General features: G+C 41.5%; 1 long non-coding RNA gene across 1 annotated transcript in view; it reads right to left on the reverse strand.

Moving 5' to 3' along the window:
• Nucleotides 1-7139: 7139 nt before the first annotated feature.
• The window catches only part of LOC144797989 (uncharacterized), a 53913-nt gene continuing 46007 nt past the window's right edge, over nucleotides 7140-15045 (reverse strand). The window contains exon 2 of the long non-coding RNA XR_013603480.1: nucleotides 7140-14420. This is a non-coding gene — a long non-coding RNA (uncharacterized LOC144797989). The remainder of the gene's footprint in view (nucleotides 14421-15045) is intronic.

Below are 15045 nucleotides of genomic sequence, written 5' to 3' on the forward strand. Positions count from 1 at the left end.
CTCAGTGCACACAGCCCTCACTCACACTGCACACAGGCCTCACTCACACTGCACACAGGCCTCACTCAGTGCTTACAGCCCTCAATCACACTGCACACAGTCTGCACTCAGTGCATACTGCACACACTCAGTGCACACAGCCCTAAATCTCAGTGCAAACAGCCCTCACTTAGTGCACACAGCTCTCACTCGCACTGCACACAGGCCTCACTCACACTGCGCACAGGCCTCACTCAGTGCACACAGCCTTCAATCATACTGCACACACTATGCTGATCTGCTGCTCTCTTGCACCCCACTTCCTTCTTTAACTCCATGTTCTATTCTCCTGTGATGATATGCTGCTCTATTCAACCACACTTCCTTCTTTAACTCCCTGTTCTCTTCTCTTCTCCTGTGCTCATCTACCTCATTCTATCTATCTATCGCCCTCACTCTATCTATCGCCGTCACTCTATTTATCTATGTATCGCCCTGAATATATCTTTAGCACACGATCTATATATCGCAACACCACAGCATCACTCAAAGGCACCACAACATCACTATGCGCTACCACAACATCACTGAACGCCACAACATCACTCTATCCGCACCACCACAGCATCAATCCATGCAAGAATTCAACAACAACAATTTATAAAATCTTCGCTCAATGTTTCAAACTTTATTACAAATGCCACAACATTTTTTTAAGATTTCACTTCTAATCTTAGATATTCTTCACCAAAAAAAACACTGAACATAATATTCACAAAAGGTATTTTGGAAATTTTACAATATTGCCATTATACATTATAAATAACTTTTATTTCAATATTAATTAATTAACAAAAAAAAGACATTTCTATTAGTAAGATATATACATCTAAGTCACGTAAATACAAAAAATGTGGCATTACAAATTATATAAGTGTCACATTTGCTAAAGTTAAAAGTATTGGCATTGTAAATCACAAAACATAAATATAAAATGTCATTTACAAAACCAATAGCTCCAACTTTCCTACTGCGAGACCTATTGGCAACGCCAGTGCTTGGTTCATATTTTGTGGGACAGTGTTAAGATCAAGACGTACTGGTCTAACTTGGCAGCTATTATATCCGAGGTGATTGGGGCTGAGGTCCCGTTGGAGGCCAGATGGCATATCCTGGGAGTAACGAATGACACCACCTGGCCCAAGTGGGATAAGATCTGTCTGGCATTGGAGAGCATGGTCGCCAAGCGGAACATAGCTCACTTGTGGGGCAGCGACATCTTGCCGACTGTGGAAGAATGGACGCACGATCTGTATTGGTGCCAAAGGGCTGAAAGAAATGGGACACGGTATGGGGGGCATGGAGGAGTTACAGAGGGGAAGTGTGGCATACGCAAAATGCCTTCATGCAATCATAAGATTATGTAAGGACTATGGTTTGATTGTGCAGAATAGTGACGTTCACACTGAATTGTATGCGTCTATTTGCCATATGTGTATCCACCCGCCATTGATTGTACTGTAATATGTCAATGTCATGAGAGCCTCTGTTCTGAATTTTAAAAAAAACGAAAAAAAAAAGCTAATTTTGGTTTTTGGAACACCCTTTTTGTTTTAAAAGATTGGTCTCTGTGGCGCAGTTGGGAGTCTGACTGCCTCCCCCTTCCTCCCCCTTTAACTCCACCCTACACCAGAGCCCGGGATAGCCTATGTGGGCTTTCCCCAAGCCAAAACGGAGGTCAGAGTACGACAACAGTTAACAGAGCGAGGGCAGAGCAGAGTAATTTCATAGACAGCAGTGGGGGAAAGGGCAGGCGTGAACATAAAAAAGTGTGTTTCCAGTTCCAGGCAGAAGTGCAACTGGGAATGTGCTACCCCCTATCTATGACTCCACGCCCCCCCTGGGGGTTGCGCCCCACAGATTGAAGACCCCTGGCATATACACTCGCTGGATTCATGTTTTAAAATAAACCTTTATGGTTGAAATAACTAATCCTTGGTCTTCATTGTGCAGTCACATATAGGCTTCACAGAAATGGAAATGAATTTCCGATGTTAGCGCCCTTACAATGTTTCAATTAGACTATCAAAGGCCACATGGCCAATGGCAACATTTGTTTGATTTCACTAAGAAATTGAGGTTCAGATATCCAAAGTCCATCAGGCCCAATTAAAGCTTCTGACTGGCCCGGGCATTTATGCAAAGGCATTTAAACTATCCTTTGTTCTAAGATGTGGAAATACTCCTCTTCACACAACGGCTATAACTTGGACAGAAACAGTGCAAACATCCCTCCTTCAGAGGACAGGTGCCATTAACACAAACAGACACAAATTAGGTACCAGCTGGCCAATCTTTAGTTCTTCACAGAATGAGGACAGTATGGCAATAGCAAAGGAAGCTTCCCTCTCTCAAAGAAGGCAATAAGTACAATCTTCCATTTCTTCAGAACAGATCCAGTACCGCAGAATTGTACAATTTATCATTGCTCACAGAATATAAACAATTAAGGCACGAGTGACAGATCTCTGGAGCTGTTGCTTAACTCAGTGAAAGGAATGTGTGGGTTGATGAGTGAGTGAATATGCAATTTTCTGTTACTTTTTTCACTTGGGTAATATTCCATGTCAGCTCCCTGAAACTTCAGCTACTATAACTCTGGGACCTGTTTTACTGATTCTTTGTTTTTCCACAGATTGAGAAATTGAAATAGGTCATTGTTATTTGGAACAGCCTCAGCACAGTCTAAGTAACTAATCTCTAGACAGGCACACAGGTGTCAACCACTTTGAAAAGGTTTTGAATGTGCATGCATCAAGTTGTATGCAATCCCAGCCTCAGTGCTGCAACTATTCAAAATATTGAGCGCCGCCAGTGCTCATCCTGGCTGTAGCCACATCAGGCGTGCAACTACCATTCGGCTGAGAGGGCTTTAGCCCACCGGTCAGGTTCCCTGGGCTAGGCTGGCTGGACTGGAGCTACAGGCCTGACCTTCAGACAGAACAAGGTATTTTTGCACAGACAGTTGCAGTCCTGACAGCCCTGTGTGTGTCTTTATTGCTTTGACAATTGAAATACAAATCCATGTTATCATTATATAACATGAATGTTATATATTTTATCGATATCATCAGTGGTAAAAGCGAAGGTATCAGCTTTTAAATCAGTTAATGCTGTGATGTCATCATAAGCCATGTTGAAAAAAGGAGGGGGTGCAGTAACCCAGTCAGGGTAAGTGAATACAAGAAAAGCGGAGGTTACGCACTCCACAGATGTTAGTGTGTATTAGGTCGCAAACTAAAGATACGCATCAATGAACACAAAAGCAACATCAGGACTCAAAATCTTAAATCTTCTGTAGCAGCTCATTTTAAAGAACTCAGACATAACATCAGTCAATTAAGAATTACTGCTGTTGAAGTGGTGCCTAAGCGCGATGACAGAGACAATAATAATTTTCTTTTGCAAAGGGAAAATTACTGGATAACATTTTTGCAATCATTTAAACCTTTGGGCTTAAATAACAGGATGGAATTTTTGTGCTATTTATGAAGTTATTCATGATCTGTACTTTTCGACATCTGCTTCTTATCCATTATGTTCATTTGTTTTTTTATCTCTCTACACATGCCGAACATTACTGGATGCTATTAATCTTTTTTTCGTTATTTTTCATTCTATACCCGAAAACACCGTTACAAGATGGCCGCCATTACATGTGTCCACTTTCTATGCTTACCCTTTTGAAACCTTTCACCCTTCACTATTTCTTTTATACGAACACGCTGTTCGCTTTTGAGCTTTCAAGTAAGTTGGATGCACTCGCTGCTAGCACGTTCGTTTAACTGATTGCACTTTTTCACACGTTATATCCGTCTGGATGTATTTAGACACACGCTCGCTCTTGGGTTTTAAATTTGGATGCACTCGCTGCCAGCACGTCTGTTTAACTGATTGCACTTTTTCACATGTTACATCCGTCTGGATGTATTTAGACTCACGCTCGCTCTTGGGTTTTAAATTTGGTATCACCTTGACACAGCACTCCACTTGACATTCATGATTACGACACACAGCCTTCATTGTCTCTTATTCACGTTTTAACCTTGAGTTACTTGCACTTTCGGATATTCGCTTTCCATGATTTTGGTTAACGTGACACATCCAAGGTTTACTATTGATTAGGATGTCTTGGGACTATCAATCTATTATCTTTGTTTCACTTAATCATTCTATGGTTTCTGATACAATCGCGATTGAGTTAGCAACGATTACACAAACAATGAGTTTGTAGAGCATGTGATTAATTTACAGTAGTGTTTCTATTTTTGTAATTTGTTTGTGCAATATGACACTTGAAAAGATCCTACATATATTTTTTCTATATTATTTTCAGACTACCCCTGACGAAGGACTGAAATAGTCCGAAATGCATTGGGTGATGTCACAATGGTTTTTCTGAAAATCTTGGGAAGTTTAAGGATGTTTAACTAACAACGAGCTATATGATATTGATCATTTCCTGTGAAGAAACATGGAATAAAATATGATGGAAATCATGATTCTTTGAAGTTGATTATATTCTTCAAGACGTTCCCACGTCCATTTGGTTGTGCTCGGAGAGACGACACTTACTTCTAGTGTCGCAACCTGTTATTGATTACCACACCTTGTCGGGGAGTGATATCTCTGGTGCACACCACAACCTAATACACACTAACAACTGCGGAGTGCGTAACCTCCACTTTTCTTGTATTCACTATTGAGGTTTGCAAAACATGGCGATAAAAAGTGTGTGTAAGTGTTAAAGGAGCACTCGCACCACAAATATACAAATACAAAATTGTTTCGCGTAATCTTAGTACTCATTTTTGTGTCATACTAAATGTGGTATTTTTCTTAATCCGCACACTTAAAATTTCTAGGCATTTACAGTGTTGGTGTGTGTGCATGGCCTAAGCAGGCACTGACGGCTGGTGTTATGCGTGTCTGGTGTGTAACTTTGCACTAACAAGCGTAAGAAAAAAAATAGCATTTTACCTGCATGTAATAGTTTGTGTAAAAAAACGTGGTGGTTTTCACAGTGTTTCTAAAGTTGGTTCCCTTGTATTTTAGGGTATTTGGTGAGAAGGCGAGTTTCGTTCCCTTTAGTTTATATTTGCATTTCACAGCGGATGGCCGACAACAGATTAGAATCTTTACGACTGAGATTAAAGCACTCCAGTCTCCTGGGGTGGTTAGGCCCCAGACGTTTTATTTGTTGCTCTCGCCCCCTCCCCCCCCCCAAAAAAATGGCCACCACTATAGCAGACTTACTATGTTACTCTTTGTTCCAAATGTTAAGAATTCCAAAGTACTAAAAAGCATTCCGCAAATGAGATGTTTAGCAGAACTTGTTGCACAAATGCTAAGTAACGTAAAGGTTTAGTTAAAATAAGATGATTCGTAAAATATGTTTTTATTTTTCATCAAATTCAAAAGCAGTTAACGTGACACATCCAAGGTTTACTATTGATTAGGATGTCTTGGGACTATCAATCTATTATCTTTGTTTCACTTAATCATTCTATGGTGTCTGATACAATCGCGATTGAGTTAGCAATGATTACACAAACAATGAGTTTGTAGAGCATGTGATTAATTTACAGTAGTGTTTCTATTTTTGTAATTTGTTTGTGCAATATGACACTTGAAAAGATCCTACATATATTTTTTCTATATTATTTTCAGACTACCCCTGACAAAGGACTGAAATAGTCCGAAATGCATTGGGTGATTTCTCAATGGTTTTTCTGAAAATCTTGGGAAGTTTAAGGATGTTTAACTAACAACCAGCTATATGATATTGATCATTTCCTGTGAAGAAACATGGAATAAAATATGATGGAAATCATGATTCTTTGAAGTTGATTATATTCTTCAAGACGTTCCCACGTCTATTTGGTCGTGCTCGGAGAGACGACACTTACTTCTAGTGTCGCAACCTGTTATTAAACCTCAATAGTGAACACAAATTGCAAATATTGTGGAAGTCTACACAGCCCTCACTCACACTGCACACAGGCCTCACTCAGTGCACACAGCCCTCACTCACACTGCACAAAGTCTTCGATCGCACTGCATACAGGCCTCACTCAGTGCATACAGCCGTCACTCAGTGCACACAGCCCTAACTCACAGTACACACATTCCTCACTCGCACTGCACACATGCCTCACTCAGTGCATATAGTACACACTTAGTGCACACAGCCCTAACTCACAGTGCACACAGCCCTCACTCACACTGCACAAAGGCCTCACTCGCAGTGCACACAGCCCTCACTTACACTACACACAGCCCTCACTCAGTGCACACAGCCCTCACTCACACTGCACAAAGGTCTCAATTGCACTGCATACAGGCCTCACTCAGTGCACACAGCCGTCACTCAGTGCACACAGCTCTCACTCGCACTGCACACGGGCCTCACTCACACTACACACAGGCGTTACTCAGTGCAAACAGCCCTCACTCAGTGCACACAGCCCTCACTCACACTGCACACAGGCCTCACTCACACTGCACACAGGCCTCACTCAGTGCTTACAGCCCTCAATCACACTGCACACAGTCTGCACTCAGTGCATACTGCACACACTCAGTGCACACAGCCCTAAATCTCAGTGCAAACAGCCCTCACTTAGTGCACACAGCTCTCACTCGCACTGCACACAGGCCTCACTCACACTGCGCACAGGCCTCACTCAGTGCACACAGCCTTCAATCATACTGCACACACTATGCTGATCTGCTGCTCTCTTGCACCCCACTTCCTTCTTTAACTCCATGTTCTATTCTCCTGTGATGATATGCTGCTCTATTCAACCACACTTCCTTCTTTAACTCCCTGTTCTCTTCTCTTCTCCTGTGCTCATCTACCTCATTCTATCTATCTATCGCCCTCACTCTATCTATCGCCGTCACTCTATTTATCTATGTATCGCCCTGAATATATCTTTAGCACACGATCTATATATCGCAACACCACAGCATCACTCAAAGGCACCACAACATCACTATGCGCTACCACAACATCACTGAACGCCACAACATCACTCTATCCGCACCACCACTGCATCAATCCATGCAAGAATTCAACAACAACAATTTATAAAATCTTCGCTCAATGTTTCAAACTTTATTACAAATGCCACAACATTTTTTTAAGATTTCACTTCTAATCTTAGATATTCTTCACCAAAAAAAACACTGAACATAATATTCACAAAAGGTATTTTGGAAATTTTACAATATTGCCATTATACATTATAAATAACTTTTATTTCAATATTAATTAATTAACAAAAAAAAGACATTTCTATTAGTAAGATATATACATCTAAGTCACGTAAATACAAAAAATGTGGCATTACAAATGATATAAGTGTCACATTTGCTAAAGTTAAAAGTATTGGCATTGTAAATCACAAAACATAAATATAAAATGTCATTTACAAAACCAATAGCTCCAACTTTCCTACTGCGAGACCTATTGGCAACGCCAGTGCTTGTTTCATATTTTGTGGGACAGTGTTAAGATCAAGACGTACTGGTCTAACTTGGCAGCTATTATATCCGAGGTGATTGGGGCTGAGGTCCCGTTGGAGGCCAGATGGCATATCCTGGGAGTAACGAATGACACCACCTGGCCCAAGTGGGATAAGATCTGTCTGGCATTGGAGAGCATGGTCGCCAAGCGGAACATAGCTCACTTGTGGGGCAGCGACATCTTGCCGACTGTGGAAGAATGGACGCACGATCTGTATTGGTGCCAAAGGGCTGAAAGAAATGGGACACGGTATGGGGGGCATGGAGGAGTTACAGAGGGGAAGTGTGGCATACGCAAAATGCCTTCATGCAATCATAAGATTATGTAAGGACTATGGTTTGATTGTGCAGAATAGTGACGTTCACACTGAATTGTATGCGTCTATTTGCCATATGTGTATCCACCCGCCATTGATTGTACTGTAATATGTCAATGTCATGAGAGCCTCTGTTCTGAATTTAAAAAAAAACGAAAAAAAAAAGCTAATTTTGGTTTTTGGAACACCCTTTTTGTTTTAAAAGATTGGTCTCTGTGGCGCAGTTGGGAGTCTGACTGCCTCCCCCTTCCTCCCCCTTTAACTCCACCCTACACCAGAGCCCGGGATAGCCTATGTGGGCTTTCCCCAAGCCAAAACGGAGGTCAGAGTACGACAACAGTTAACAGAGCGAGGGCAGAGCAGAGTAATTTCATAGACAGCAGTGGGGGAAAGGGCAGGCGTGAACATAAAAAAGTGTGTTTCCAGTTCCAGGCAGAAGTGCAACTGGGAATGTGCTACCCCCTATCTATGACTCCACGCCCCCCCTGGGGGTTGCGCCCCACAGATTGAAGACCCCTGGCATATACACTCGCTGGATTCATGTTTTAAAATAAACCTTTATGGTTGAAATAACTAATCCTTGGTCTTCATTGTGCAGTCACATATAGGCTTCATAGAAATGGAAATGAATTTCCGATGTTAGCGCCCTTACAATGTTTCAATTAGACTATCAAAGGCCACATGGCCAATGGCAACATTTGTTTGATTTCACTAAGAAATTGAGGTTCAGATATCCAAAGTCCATCAGGCCCAATTAAAGCTTCTGACTGGCCCGGGCATTTATGCAAAGGCATTTAAACTATCCTTTGTTCTAAGATGTGGAAATACTCCTCTTCACACAACGGCTATAACTTGGACAGAAACAGTGCAAACATCCCTCCTTCAGAGGACAGGTGCCATTAACACAAACAGACACAAATTAGGTACCAGCTGGCCAATCTTTAGTTCTTCACAGAATGAGGACAGTATGGCAATAGCAAAGGAAGCTTCCCTCTCTCAAAGAAGGCAATAAGTACAATCTTCCATTTCTTCAGAACAGATCCAGTACCGCAGAATTGTACAATTTATCATTGCTCACAGAATATAAACAATTAAGGCACGAGTGACAGATCTCTGGAGCTGTTGCTTAACTCAGTGAAAGGAATGTGTGGGTTGATGAGTGAGTGAATATGCAATTTTCTGTTACTTTTTTCACTTGGGTAATATTCCATGTCAGCTCCCTGAAACTTCAGCTACTATAACTCTGGGACCTGTTTTACTGATTCTTTGTTTTTCCACAGATTGAGAAATTGAAATAGGTCATTGTTATTTGGAACAGCCTCAGCACAGACTAAGTAACTAATCTCTAGACAGGCACACAGGTGTCAACCACTTTGAAAAGGTTTTGAATGTGCATGCATCAAGTTGTATGCAATCCCAGCCTCAGTGCTGCAACTATTCAAAATATTGAGCGCCGCCAGTGCTCATCCTGGCTGTAGCCACATCAGGCGTGCAACTACCATTCGGCTGAGAGGGCTTTAGCCCACCGGTCAGGTTCCCTGGGCTAGGCTGGCTGGACTGGAGCTACAGGCCTGACCTTCAGACACAACAAGGTATTTTTGCACAGACAGTTGCAGTCCTGACAGCCCTGTGTGTGTCTTTATTGCTTTGACAATTGAAATACAAATCCATGTTATCATTATATAACATGAATGTTTCTTTTCATAATAAAGAGCTGTGAATCACTATTTAAAGTGAACGGTTGAAATGGGTCAAAGCTGCAATTATCGTATCCCACAACCACCAAAGTATAATAGCCGTGGTACAAAGCATTTTTTTCACTCTAATCAAAGAGCTACAATAAGTACCAATGAAATGGCAGTTAAAAGCCAGACAATTTTTCGCCAGAATAATTTTGCTTTCCGTAAGTCTATAAAGTTAACGTTGTGCATTAATGTAAAACATACATTTTAATAGCATCTTGTCTCATATTTGTTTGGTACTGTGAAGACTTCGAAATTGTGCAACACTAATTAAACATAAAGTGCCATTAAAGTGCACAAAGGATATGTTGCTTTTTGACATCAAGGGGAAAAGCATGCTCCATTCTGTTTATTGCACAATATAGGCAACTGCCTTTCGGTAGTAATATGTACCATTATTGTGCCATCTGTAGACATCTACACACAATCTGCATAAATGTTGAATTCCAGTAGGGGTGCCTCAAACTTTCATCTTTCTGGGATTGATAACATGAACATGACTTTTTTTAAGGGAAACACCCTTTACATCGAATGCGCTACAACGAATTCCATTACAACACGGTTTTTACAACGACTGCGTTGTTACAACGAGAACAATTACATCAAAAGTCCTTTCAACGGCTTGCTGTAGGGGACGCGCTGGTATTGGATTTACAATCCAACACCTTCCTGCTGTTGCACAAACTGGAGTAGGAATAGTAAATTATACTATTCCTAAATCCAGCGCGTCCTCTACAGCAAGTCGTTGGACTGGAACATGGTTCTAAGTAATTACAAGTTACTGATATAATTCAAGCATTCTACCCATCGCTTTTTGCACTCTGCAAAATCTGCTGTAGCAAGCAACCTTATATATTTGTAAATTGAACAAAAGGTTCCATGAATATCGCTGGAGTTTGCATTCTAGCTTGGCTGTTTTTTTTGGAAATGATGTGACATCCCAGCCTTTTACATGTTTGGAAGGTGAAGTAGGATAATATACCACAGAATAAAATGTTTGTCTTTGATTTTAGTCCAATCAAGAACCCTGAATTTCAAATATGAAACATCTAATCATATAAGTAATCAATGTTCATTGTTAAACATTTCAGCAGTTTACATCGGCGGGGAGTACCAAAATATTTTTAACTCTGGGGTGGCTCTGCATAAAAAGTTTGAAAACAACGGCATTAAAATGTGAGCCTTTTGCCACTTTAAAAAACATTCCACTCATGCTTTTGGAACAGCATTGCCAAGGAGGTAGCCAGGCATTGACAAACTCTGCGGCCCAGGAGTTCCACCGGCCAAAAAGCCATGCAGCTGTTAAAGGGCTGGTAGCAGGAGCATGGTGACCATCTAGCTGCAAGCATTCCCTTCAGTTGGGTGGTTAAGTTTCTGATTTTGTGCAATCTGTGTTTGATGTAAATACCACCTGCACCCAGAGATCCCCTTCACCAGGACTTTTTGATGCAGGCCTTGCAATGCAGTGTGGTGGAGGACTGGGGAGAAAAAAGATGGGAAATTCATGAAGAGAGTAAAAATATGTTCTAGTGGAGAATAAGGTTGGAGGAAGGTCAGAAGAGAAACTAGTAGAAGGGACTGTAGTGGAAGATGGAAAGTATGTAAGAGTAAAGGATACGGACAGCAACAAGATGAGCATGACTGAGTGGAGAAAGAGGGGGGAAATCTCTATGGTACATCTGAAGGAGGAAGTATGAGTACCCCAATCGCGAAGGAGAGATGGATAAGGGCAGAAGAAGTGGTAAGTGGTTGTAGGATGATGAGCAGAGGAGGGACTCAGAGGTATGCGGAAGATCTTGCTGCTCTTGGACAGAAGGATAATGCACATTGTGGCAGATAATTTGGGGCTGTTTGGGGGAGGATGACGGGCGTCAGAGATTGCATATTGATGTTCAAAGTCTCCAGAATCACTCTAGTTTTCTACACTGTCACTATGCACATGCCAACACTTAAGAGAGATCTAGACATTGAGGCACTGAAAGACAGACTGAGAGAGAGAGGAAAAGAGAAAGAAGCCTAAAAAAAGAGACCCAGAGAAAGTGACAAAGACCAAGGAACATTTTAAGTTGATAAGAGAGATACTCAGAGAGACAAAAAGAGGAAGAGAGAGGTAGATATTAGTCGTTGAAAATAAAGAATATGTTCATTTATACTTTTAGAATGAAGGGACTTCAGTTGTCTGCGTTTTAAGATGTTACATTGCTTATTTCTATAGCTTTTTGAGCTGTGATAAATCATCTTAAAGCACAGTGGGAGAGAGAAAACACAAGCAAGGCAGAGACAATAAGAAAGAATACTTGTGGGTGAATCAGGTATTGCCCAAGGCATTGGTAGCTCACTGGATAGGCAATAGTGATTTATAGGTAACCAATCTTATGCATCTTACAACTGATAGGAAGTGAAGAAAATGAGATGCAGTGGGTGGCGGGAGGGATGATGGGATGAAATAGGTTTTTGGGGTAACAGCAGAATCAGATAGGGAGAGTGATTTGTAAATCGTGGTATACTATTAGTGATTGTAAGGTAGGTCAGAAAGTGTCCCAATGAGGCAGCAAACTGCTCAACCGCTCTGCAATATCTAAAGGCTGACATCTCCTGTGCCTCCTCCTAATAGTAATATTTCACTGTGTGCCCACTACTGAAGATGGAGTAAGGTGTGGAGGAATAACAGAGGTCATAGGAAGGCAGAGAGTGCCTCAATTTTAGGCAGTAGATCTTTTTACAATTGTTTAAGAGGTGTGAGCAAATTTGTTAGGCTAAGTGGAGGAGCAGTGTTCATCAGTCATGCTTATACAAATTGTTTTCCTAAATGTTCTGAATTTCCACACATCACTGCTGTTAGAAGACAGCCTACTCACTGTTGACACCTTCAACCAAAGAACGTTTTAACTGGAGTTAATTTCTGATCTTGCCACTGTATTGATGAATCCCAAAATCAGCAGTTGGCATGATAGTGGCATGTTAGCAAATGGTCTATACGCTAGGTAAGTCTAATTTGTATGGTCAGAGGCACCATTGATAATCACACTTTATGCTCGGTTTCTGCATCCAATGTACTGTTAATATATTGTTTGTTTGAAAAAGTTTTATATAACGCTACTAGACCCGGAGGTATCGGAGCGCTTTACATGAATACAGTGAGTTACAGGTTACATAGTTACATCACTTAAATCAAAGAGTCACGGTGGAGGAGGAGGGGGAGGGAGGGAATGCACAACAGGAAAGACGAGGAAAACAATGTCAGATGTCCGGCTGGGTAGGTGACGGCCGAGGTGGTAAGACCAGGGCCAGTCTCCTCTTTAGCTGGATATGACAGCTCCATCAGGCATCAACCGAGGTTGCTCGTTATCAAGGTGAGTACAAACAGTTTTGACGCCCAAGGGACGTCTTCAAAGGTCCAACAGAAATTCAGAGGAACGTTATTTATGAGTTATATATAGTGCTGTTTAGACCCGTAAGTATCAGAGCACTTTACATTAGGCTACACAATGTTACAGAGAATAAAAACAAATGCACATTACGTCAAAAATTAAGCAACAAATTGGGAGAGGAAAGAAAGGTGAGACAAATAGAGAGGAGGGGGAAAGGGGGAAGTGTGAAGGGGGAGGATGAAGGAAAAGACAGCAGGAGAGACAAAAGGAAGTCTGCCCAAAGACCGACTGGGTAGGAGACGTCCAAGGAGGGAATCCACAGCCAATCACTCCAATAGCTAAACAGGTAGCTCCATTGGGGATCAATCAGATTGCTAGGTCTCAATTGACGAGCGAAAGTTACCAGAAAAAAGTCCAGTGGATAGACAGGGTGGGAACTATGAGCAAGGACAGGTGAGGGCAAAGGTCAATAGCTGGAAAGAGGAGAAAAGTCGAGAGGAGGGGGTAGGGGGTATGGTGAAGAGGAGAAGGGAGAAAGGTCCAGTAAAGAGATGCAGGAAGGCCATCAACCCTGTCGCCAATCTCCACGACATCTTTGTGGACATCCTGCAACCAGACTTTGAAGTCCTGTTGAAGAGAACTGATTTTGGATTTGATTTTCTGCAGGAAGGATGACACATAGGCCTGGGTGATTGGTACTGCCCGGGTGACCAGGCGTCCTGTATTTGCCCGGACCGTCCGGGTTTTTCAACAGTTGTCCCAGCAGATTTCGGTAATAGTGTCTCATGTCCCGGTTTTTTGAGAAGGTGAACTGAAAACAGTAAAAGGCACTTTTTTAGGTGTTCCAAAGCAGGGCTAGTAAGCAGCTGTTATAAGTAATCAATTTAATTAACAAGTATGATGCTGATTTTAAAAATTACTTTTTTTAAATTTTCTTAGTGCCTGTTCTGTGTTTCTATGAGGACGAGGACTGTTATTCTTTGCCACTTTATTGATGTCAATTCAAAATTTGCGAACATACGTGACAAGAATTTTCAATTCTATTAAGGACATGGAGGCGAGGATTATGCTTTCTCATTTCTTTACTAGAAATGCTCAGCAGCCAATTAGAAAACAGTAAAGAAAAACAATACTGCAATACCCATGAATACTCTGGGTATCACATGATAAACCATAGAGTAACCACTATAAAATGTCCTACAGAGAATACCACATCCTCTTTCTTTGGCAATTTAAAACAATAGAAGTGAAGAAATTAACTGTCCAATATGAAGAGCGTGGTAGGAAAAAACAAGCGACAAACAGAAGTCCACTACGATGAAAGACCGGATGCTTGCATTCGTAGAGAAAACCGGAATCTGTAGATAACCAGCAGGCAGGCCAAAAAGGGCTGGACAGGAGACTTCATTTAGGATCAGAGCCTGAAAAAAAGATATAGAGTTGTAATATACCATTCCCTTATGTAGGAAAGAAAATGTCAAAAAGGGGGGGGGGGGACAGAAAGCCGAAAGATGCAGCAAAACACAATATGCAATGTGCAAGAAATAACAACAATGCTAACATATGTGAAATGCAGAAATATGGTTGGGATAATCCTCGCCTCCGTGTCCTTAATAGATTTGAAAATTCTTGTCACGTATGTTCGCAAATTTTGAATTCTATGTCAGGACCAGAGGCTCCGATTATGCTTGTTTAAAGCTGTGCCACCACAACAGAAGCAATATTGACAATTGGTTTATAATAAAACGTTTTGAACATATAATCAGACGATCAATCAGCGGCCTTCATAATGTCAAGTAAACTCACTACCATAGAAAAAGCTTTGGAAGCCATAGCCCCACGTGCGGAATGCGCACCAAATTTGGAAACATCAATACCAGCCTCCTTCATGAGCCATCTCACCCATCTTGCCAACGTAGTTGGGGTCACAGGACAAAAAGGTTTCTGCAGAGCAATCAATAATTGACCTTGCATGTCTTGACGAAAAGGAGCAGTACTTACCTCATAATCCTTAATACATTGAACTACACACAATTGCGGATTATT

Source organism: Lissotriton helveticus, chromosome 1_2 (genome assembly GCF_964261635.1).
Source record: "Lissotriton helveticus chromosome 1_2, aLisHel1.1, whole genome shotgun sequence".
Classification (NCBI taxonomy): Eukaryota; Metazoa; Chordata; class Amphibia; order Caudata; family Salamandridae; genus Lissotriton; species Lissotriton helveticus.